This window comes from Barbus barbus, assembly GCF_936440315.1.
Source record: "Barbus barbus genome assembly, chromosome: 16".
NCBI lineage: Eukaryota > Metazoa > Chordata > Actinopteri > Cypriniformes > Cyprinidae > Barbus > Barbus barbus.
Window position 1 is genome coordinate 27,873,469 of NC_136744.1, and position 9,359 is coordinate 27,882,827.

Genomic DNA, 9,359 nt, shown 5'->3' on the forward strand with positions numbered 1-9,359 from the left:
CAAGTGTGTGCACATCGCCTTCCCGAGGCACTGCGCTGTGACTTCCGTTGCCCGTAGGGCAAGGCCAGTCGCTGAGCGCAGCTCCTGCGTCAACCTCGGGTTGGTACTACCCTCGTGCATTTAATGCCTTGGCCTGTGTACTCGCAGGATAGCCGTGGCATGCAGGGCAGGGGCGGCCTGGCCCGCAGCACTATAAGCTTTGGCCGAGAACGGCCATCAGCCTATAGGCTTTGGACGGGAGGCGCGAACGACTCCCCTAAGTGGCGGCGTTTCGCGGGCACAAGTGCACCGCGACCGCTCTCTCCACCTGGGGAATGTCCGCGTCACCCTTAGCCGCCCCGCCATCGAGGGTAGCGAGGATGGAGGAGGCAGACGCGCCGCTTCTGGCCGTAAAAAGGGGCCGTCCACGACTTCATCAGCTCCTCGTGCACTTCCGGGAAGAAAGGAACCAGGGCAGGGCGTGGTCGCGAGCCACAGCCTCTGCCGAGAAGCCAATCATCTCACCGCGAGGGCTCAGGACTGAGAGGTGTGCACGCCTCCAGCCCGATCTCGCGGCGGCCCGGGAAAGCACGGCCGTCAACTCTGGGTCCGATTCGGCGGCGGCCGCGAACCCCGCAGCTGCGCCGAACCTTCATCCTCAGAGGACGATTGCCCATCCCCCGATGCCGCGATCGACATCTAATCCTCTATCGGCGCGCCGAATGAAACTGCTGGGCACGCCGTGAGACGGCACAGCAGAATCACCGGGGAGCCGCACAGAACAGCTGCTGCAGGAGGAGTGAAAGGTCCGTGGGGACTGGCCCGGCGGAAGGCTCTCACTGTAACCCTCAGATCGCCCAGAGCACTAGCCGATGGTTCTCTGCTCGTGGCAGAGAAGCCAGCGCGGGTAGTGACAGAGGGGGCCCCTCCCATCCCCGTGAGGAGAGAGAGGCGCGATCGCAGCGCTGCTATGGTTACACGCTCAATGAACGCATAAACCATCCACGAACGCAGCTTCAGCGTGCTGGAGCCCCAGACACTGAAGACAACGATCGTGGCTGTTTACGGAGGACAGGAAACGACCGCAACCAAGAGGACACGGCCGGAACAGCGTCTTTAAAAAGACGTGAACCGACCATGATTTGCTCTTTTAGGAAATTTGCTCTTTCAGTTGAAGTGCCCAGGGGAATCGCTGCAGACAGGACACCGCTGTTCGCACCGTAACGCCAACCAGAACAGCTTCCAGACAGATGATGAATGGCTTTGTGGAGATCAAACGTTCATCCACTCGGCTCCGAAGCAAAAATCGGATGAGTGGATGCACCTGTCGCCCTTTTATACCCGTATGCACGGGGAGTGGCTCAGGTATGCAAAATCCACTAGCCAATTTCATTGGCGTTTTCTCTTAAGTCAGAGATGATTGGGGCTTCCAAGTAAATCCCCTATGTCGTCACGACATAACTCGTAGTGACCGACAGATAGGGAACTAAATGTTTTATATATTTAGATTTATTTTATTTTTTTAATTGAATCTCCGCTATAAACACTGACAGCTGCTCCAGTCACAGGATTTTACAATTACACCTAATTATTTGGTTAACATATGCATAAAGTAGTTTAAATGAGGTTTTAAAACACAGGTGGGGACAGATGGGACGGGCCAGGGATGGATGTGCCGTCATTTATCAGGGGGAGGAAACTTAAGCCCCCTGTCGCCCACAGGGGGGAGACTTATCAACGGTCGCTGAAAAATGGACATGAGTGCTGTCGGCTGGGCAAGACTGGCGGAAACCCAATACACCCATGCCCCTCATTCATCAAGTTCCTCTCTTTGCCTTCCTGATGTCTCTCTTCCTCTGATTTCCCTTACTATAGTTTACAATTTAATAACGCTCGACAACAGAGCTTGTGCCATATGAGAGTGGGCATATGTGCTGTGTGTGTTTGCTCATGTCACATCCTCTCTCTCCGGACTGCATGCCTGTCATCACATAGTCATATAGTCAGAGTCTGCAAGTCACTGAATCACCTCAAGGGTACGGAGGACCTGCAGTCTCACAATAACCTGTTGATTAACTCACAGCCCCTAAAGTATTTGCACACTTGAGTCACAGTTGCAAATGTATGAATGTTATTGCATTAGATAGAAAATATCAAACCAAGTGTCCTTAAGTTTAAAGAATGATAGTACGAGCACACATTTCAAACAAGCATTTGACAGAAAGCAGTTAGTTAACAATTGCTTTACTGTAAGTGTCCTCATTCTTATGGCCACAAAACAGCTTAATACAAAACATAAAATATTTGTATTAAGTTTGTTAGTTTTTAAATGATGAAACAACAGATACAAGGTTCTAGTTTGTGTGATTCTCTACACCTGTGGTTACTTTGCTGTGTGAATTTGAGGATAAATTACTTTATATATCCTCTCACAATCACCAAAACATGTCTTCGTTAAGAGGAACGATCTTGCACCATTTGAGCAGAGACAGAGACATTTAGCTTGATATTTTGCTAATGCAATGACATTCATGTATTTTTAAGTGAGACTGAAGTGTCCAAATACATGTTGGGGCCACTTTGGAGCCATTTCACTTGTTACGGACATAAATGATTCCTCATGTGATTCCTCGAATCATATAATTATATATCATTGAGATAGTATTATAGTTTCTGTTTGTATATTTATATTTTAGTTTTAAGTTTTAGTGATTTTATTATTATAATTATTATTATGCATTTCAGTTCTAATTCAGTAATTTATTTATTAATTTATTTTTTGTTAGTGTATTGATTGTTCTAGTGCATAAATGAAAGGTTATTGGAATTCCACATCCTTCCATACACTCCTAAAGTTCTTTATTGGCATCAATGGTTCCTTGTGGAACCTTTAACATCTACTGAATCTTTCCATTCCACAAAAGGTTCTGTACAGTGCAAAAATTCTTGATACATAGAAAAAAATGATTATTTTAAGAACTGTTTACTAAAAGGTAACTGAAATGGTTTTTCTATGGAATTGTTGTGAACTTTTATTTTTTTACAGTGTATAATAGTGGTAAAATTGGTCAAAATTAGCATGTATTTTCATAATATGGAATGTTATTGGGCATAATGTGACCAGTCTGGTGGTTTCCCAGCCTAGGTAAATATCATTGCAAAGTAGACTTGTGCAGCTTTAAATGCATAATACCATTTTTTCTGTTAAATTCAAATGCTGTAATGATTTTTGTTTTAGCTTAGCGGGAACAATAACACATGAACATCCTCTTACAGGGTTTCAAACTGGCACCAGGAATGTTCTGACATGTTTGTGCAGCCCAGCGGAGGAAAGCCCCGACATTCAGACCAACAAAATGTGTGATGGCTTGACAGAACATATTATCATAGATGAAGACTTGTAAATTTCCTCACTTTCTCATTCTCTCTCAGTGATGTGTGCACAGACAACCATGAAGAGCTTGGAGATATAGACACCTACAGAGAAGATAACTCTGGAAGAGAAAGAGAACATAAATGTAAAGGTTCTTCATTGGCATTGATGGTTCCATTAACATCCATGGAGCCTTTCCATTCCATAGTGGAAAGTCTTTATAGTGGAAAAGGTGCTTACAGATTAAAATGTTCTTCGTTCTAAGAAAAAAAAAAAGATTCTTATAAGAACTGTTGACTGAAAATTGTTCTTCTGGCATCACTGTGAAAACCAGCTGTAATTGGTTAACAGTGAGTTCCCTTACTATATATGGTGAAAAACTCTAATAGATCTAATGACATTCAAAAGTACTGTTAAATGTAAAGTGACTGCATACAGTAATTTACAGTAATAAATATGGAAGTCTGTTTCCGCTAAGTGAATGAACAAATGGCAGCTTTTTACATCATAAATCCTATTTTGTTTCTCAGAATTATGTGATATAAACACAATTGTATGAAAATATGAGAATTGTGAGGCTTGTTTTTCCTCAGGATTGGACCTTATAACTCGCAATTGCACGTTTCTTTCTCACTATTGTGAATTTCACTCACTGGCCACTTTATTAGGTACACCTTGCTAGTACTGTGTTGGACCCCCTTTTGCCTTCAGAACAGCCTTAATTCTTCATGGCATAGATTCAACAAGGTGTTGGAAACATTCCTCAGAGATTTTGGTCCATATTGAGATGATAGCATCACACAGTTGCTGCAGATTTGTTGGCTGCACATCCATGATGCGAATATCCCGTTCCACCACATCCCAAAGGTGCTCTATTGGATTGAGAACTGGTGACTGTGGAGGCCATTTGAGTAAATTCAGTCAAAGTCTAAGGTCCAACCAGTCTGAGATGATTTGAGCTTTGTGACATGGTGCATTATCCTCCTGGAAGTAGTCATCAGAAGATGGGTACACTGTAGTCATAAAGGGATGGAGAGATGTAACTCGACTTCCTCCCTTTTTTTAGTCCATTTTATCGCCCTCAGGTGGTGTGGGCTCATCGTATGTTTCTGGATGACATCTTCTGCTGTTAATTTCCAATCAAGCCTTGGCACAGATTGGTTGGCCCGCAGTCCTTTTCCTCTTTCACGGCCCTCTGTCATGGCATGTCTTTTGGCACAGGAAAAAAGCACTCACATGGAGGTAAAAACACTTCAGGGAAGATTCAGATATCTGAAATTACTCCTTTAACAAGTAACTTATTTATAACAAACACTTGTGGCGGGCACTGCTTCCATATTGTATATCAGAGCTTCCTAAAGGTGGAAGATGTTTCCTGAAATTTCCTGTTTTAAAAGGCACTCGTCTATAAATGGCATTTGACTAAAAATGAACTGATATTACCAAATATTAGAATTTTTTTTGGATATTAAAAAAAAAAAAAAAAAACTGAACTAATAATGGACAATAAACTGAACTAAACTAGAATAGAATAGAATAGAATATATTTTTGGCCACTAAACAGCTGAAAATATGAACAATAAAATAAAATAATAAATTAAATTAAATTAAAAATGTTTGCAAAAAAATTTTTTTTTTTAATATGGACACAAAAATAAATAAATAAACATTATACTGTAGATATTGCATACTGCAAAAATAGCAATTGTAAGTATTCCGAGCAGAGCCTAGAAAGCTCAATGTTCTTCAAATGGTCCAAATATGTAAGCAATACTGAACTGAATTGTTAAAACAATATTCATACTCTCACTCAACACACATAGGCCTGTTATTAAAATTGGCTGCTGTGCAATCCATGTATTACCGTGAACTGTGTACTTTTATTAACTTCCTCGAGAGAGCAGGTAATTGAGAGGTGTCATATTCCGCCTCAACCCGAGCCCAGCTAATATTTCACTGTAACAGATCTCACACAGTTTGTATCAATCGCTAACCCAGTTTTCACTACATGGTTTGAAATATTTGCTGTATTATTTTTCATTTGCCACACGCGGCAGCTCCTGTTACTGCAACGGACTTACCAGAAGTTACTAAAACAAACTGATTTTACAAAAAAGTGTCAGTCATCAGTTTCAGATCTATTGCAAGTTCTTCTGCACACATCAGTCAAGCTCAATACATCGCGTTTAATGCATTCTCATACAAGAGGACAGCTCAGGAAAACAAAAGCAAATAGACCAGCCAGATATTTTGCAATTCGTTTTCCATTTATCACAGTTGTGCAAAGACGTTTGGCTCCACGGTCCTCTGCAGGGGTCAAGACGCTCTTAAACTCAACTCTCACCCCATCATCTACACCGATCTGAGCACTCTCTCACACTCCACAAGGGGTCTGAGAGACCCTAAGGCCCTTTGGATTTAACATTAGGAGTATCAGGTTAGTTGATATTTTCTTAATCTTATGAGAACTGATAATAAACAAAATTCAAATGTCCTCCATGAAAAATGTATCTTGCATTACTTCCCTTGAGGAAGTGTCCTGTATATGCAATGAATTTTTAAACTAAATGCATATATACCGGTTAAAAGATTGGGGTCAGTTTCTGTTCATTTTGCATTTATAGGTCTACAATTACATAAAATCATATTTAATTGAGAAAATGCATGATAATGAACAATGTCACAATAGGAAGACAAACAAAGATGTGTAAGTTTGCTTTCAGTGATGACTAATACAGAGAAAAATTACAGTCAGAGCTCTAAATGTATATTTTATATAGTATTCAATAGTATTCTTTTGTCAACTGTTGCTTTGGATAAAAGTTTCTGCTAAATGAATAAATGTAAACATGTAAAACAAGTCAACTATCTGCTACCAAACTTGGCCCAAAATCCAGAATCTTCTCTCATCAGATCATTGATTATGAATAATGATGAAGATTATGGATATGTTTGACCTTCTTTCGACTCCTTTCACAGTCTGTCATGCCTCTGACCTCCTCATCCACTCAACTCCTCTCTTCTCCTGACACGTCTGTTCATACATTTGTCAAATCTTCTGCTTTAGTGGTCCCTGCTTAGGCAAAAAGACAAAAAAAAAAAAAAAGCCTACAGACTTATATTGAAGTACCAAAGCAACACACTGACAACCACTCAGAACACCTTATCAACCACATAGCACAAGATCAAGACCATAGAGTACAATAGAAACTGGATAGTAAAGTCTCTTGACAACCACACAAAACACCCTAACCACCACCCACAACAGCATTTTGGTTGTGCAAGTGTAATGTACAAATGTAATGTAAGAAGTCTGTAAGGGTGGATAAGACCCATTATGGATAACCTTAACTTTGTTTTTGCTTTGAATGATTACAGTGAGTTATGATGGTCATGCAGAATGTATCATACCATGTTTTATTTCACTCCTTCATCACTGTTTAAATCAAATTACTCATATTTTTCCTGCCATAATTTTCCTGCATGCATCCTGCAATCCCCTTTGGTTTATTCCTACGATGAGAGTCAAATACAAGAGCGGTCCAATGTACTTGTTACAAATGGCTAAAAAAATTACAGTCCTTGCCAAAACTTTTTAAATGAACACACTCACAGACACACATAAGCCATATGATGGAGGGTGATGACGGCCTAACAACCTCCAAATAAAACAGAAACATTCCAGAAAAAAAAGCTCTAATAGTAAACATAAATAGAAGTGAATCAATTAAGTAATCCCCCAGACTGAAGCGATGGGTGGTACCAGCCTGTGCCCAGGTGTTAGCATTTTAGTAGCTGACAGAAAATAAATTCAACTGCAGCTTGTGTGATCTCACACAATGAGCTCATGGATTCTGTGTGAAAGAGAAGGAGGGGATGGAACAAACTGAAATCAAATTAAAATGAAATTAAACAAATGCATAAGTAAAAATGTGAAAAGCAGTTCCAGCCTGCTGGGCAGCTTTTCATCTTCTCTTTCAAATACTAACTAACTAAATAACTAACGAATAAATAAATACATAAAATATACGTACATTTATATACGTACATTTATATATATATATATATATATATATACACACATATATACACACATATATATACATATACACATACATATATATATATATATATATATACACACACATATATATACACATATATATATATATATACATACATATACATATATATACATATATATACACACACATATATATACACATATATATACACACACATATATATACACATATATATATATACATACATATACACACACATATATATACACACATATACATACATATACATATATATACACATATATATATATACATACATATACATATATACACATACACATACACATATATATATACACATATATACACATCTTATATTCAAAAATCTCAGAGATTCAAGGTGTAAGAAATAATATATTTTTGCATATACAATTTGAAATCAAACAGTTGAAACATTAAACTATGATTATAATTACAATTCTAAGAAATTGGCACATGCATTTTAAAACATATGAAGAGTTTATTTGCAAAAACATAACTTGTTTTGTTTATTTCCAAAAATCATGTTTTATATTATGTTATGTTTTTGTTGTTTTGTGTCAGTTAGCTGTATTTTTTTGTTATTTTTTACCTAATCAAAATAACCTAACTACAGTTTGATTGAGATTAATTGGAATGCACAATGAAAAAACATGATTATTGAAAATAGTTAAAAACTGAGCTTTTGCAAATGAACTCTTCATGTATTAAAAAGTTTTTGTCCCCCCCCCCCCCCCCCCCCAATCATATTCAACACCCATATTTGGTATCGACTCATAAACGCCCATCATATCAAGCCTTCCTTGCAGTCAGCAGGGTCATGCATGTGCCGACATGATTTGGGATTGAATGTGAAATTATAGCATGTTCCTGTATACGCCATCTTAGTTTAATGACACTGTTGGTGTCTGAAATAAGCCTGTGTTTGCTATGGCATCATTTTAACTTAATGGAGGAATTATGAAGTAAATGTCTTAAAATAAAGCATTACCCACAGTGCAGAAATGAGCATGTTCCAGCATGAACCCCTTCTCTCACTCCATCAAATCATGCTTAACAAAAGAACATTTGTCAAAAAGCACCTACTTCCATAGCGTCGGAACCTATAGAAAGTGCACCATTGTTTTTATTGCAATATTGTAATTTTGTGTAAATTACATGTGCGGTTTGCTTCCATAGTTCCTGCAGTCATTCCAGCTAACAGCGTTTGTATGGTTCGCGGAGCGCTGGATCTGATAGGAAAATTTAAGGGTCCCTCAACTCAAGACTATTTCCTGTAATCAAGCTGGCTGTTACAGCACAGATTTAAAAGGAATCTGAGTCCATTTCAGTCCAAATGTAAGCATGCATCTACACTGACAAACCTACATATTTAAAATGTACTTTTAATACAAATAGAGACATGACTCAAAAATATGAACATAAATATGAAAATTAACACTTCAAATAAAAGTCTGTCATTTAAAAGTCATCATTTCTAAATACGCAGCTACATATACAAAAGAAATGGTTTAATATTCTTAAACTAGTGGTATTTGCCTGTGCTTGCAGATTTTTGTCTCTATAATATTCTGGTTCCGTGTCTGATTATTTTTTACCCAAAAAGTTTGGACTGTGCATTTCAGCAAAATCTCTAGATTGCTAGATTGTAAATTTAAGATTCAAATTTTTTCATTTATACTTAATCACAGAATTTTAATATTTTTTACATATTTTAATACTTTTATTCAGTAAGGATGCATAGAATTGATCAAAAGTGACAGAAAAACATCTATAATGTTACAATAGATTTCCATTTCAAATAAATGCTGTTCTTTTGAACTTTCCATTTCCATTTTGATACATCCATGAGTCCAATAAAATGTATCAGTTTCCAGAAATTATGAAGCAGCACAACTGTTTTCAACACTGATATTAATAATAAATATTTCTCAAGCAGGAAA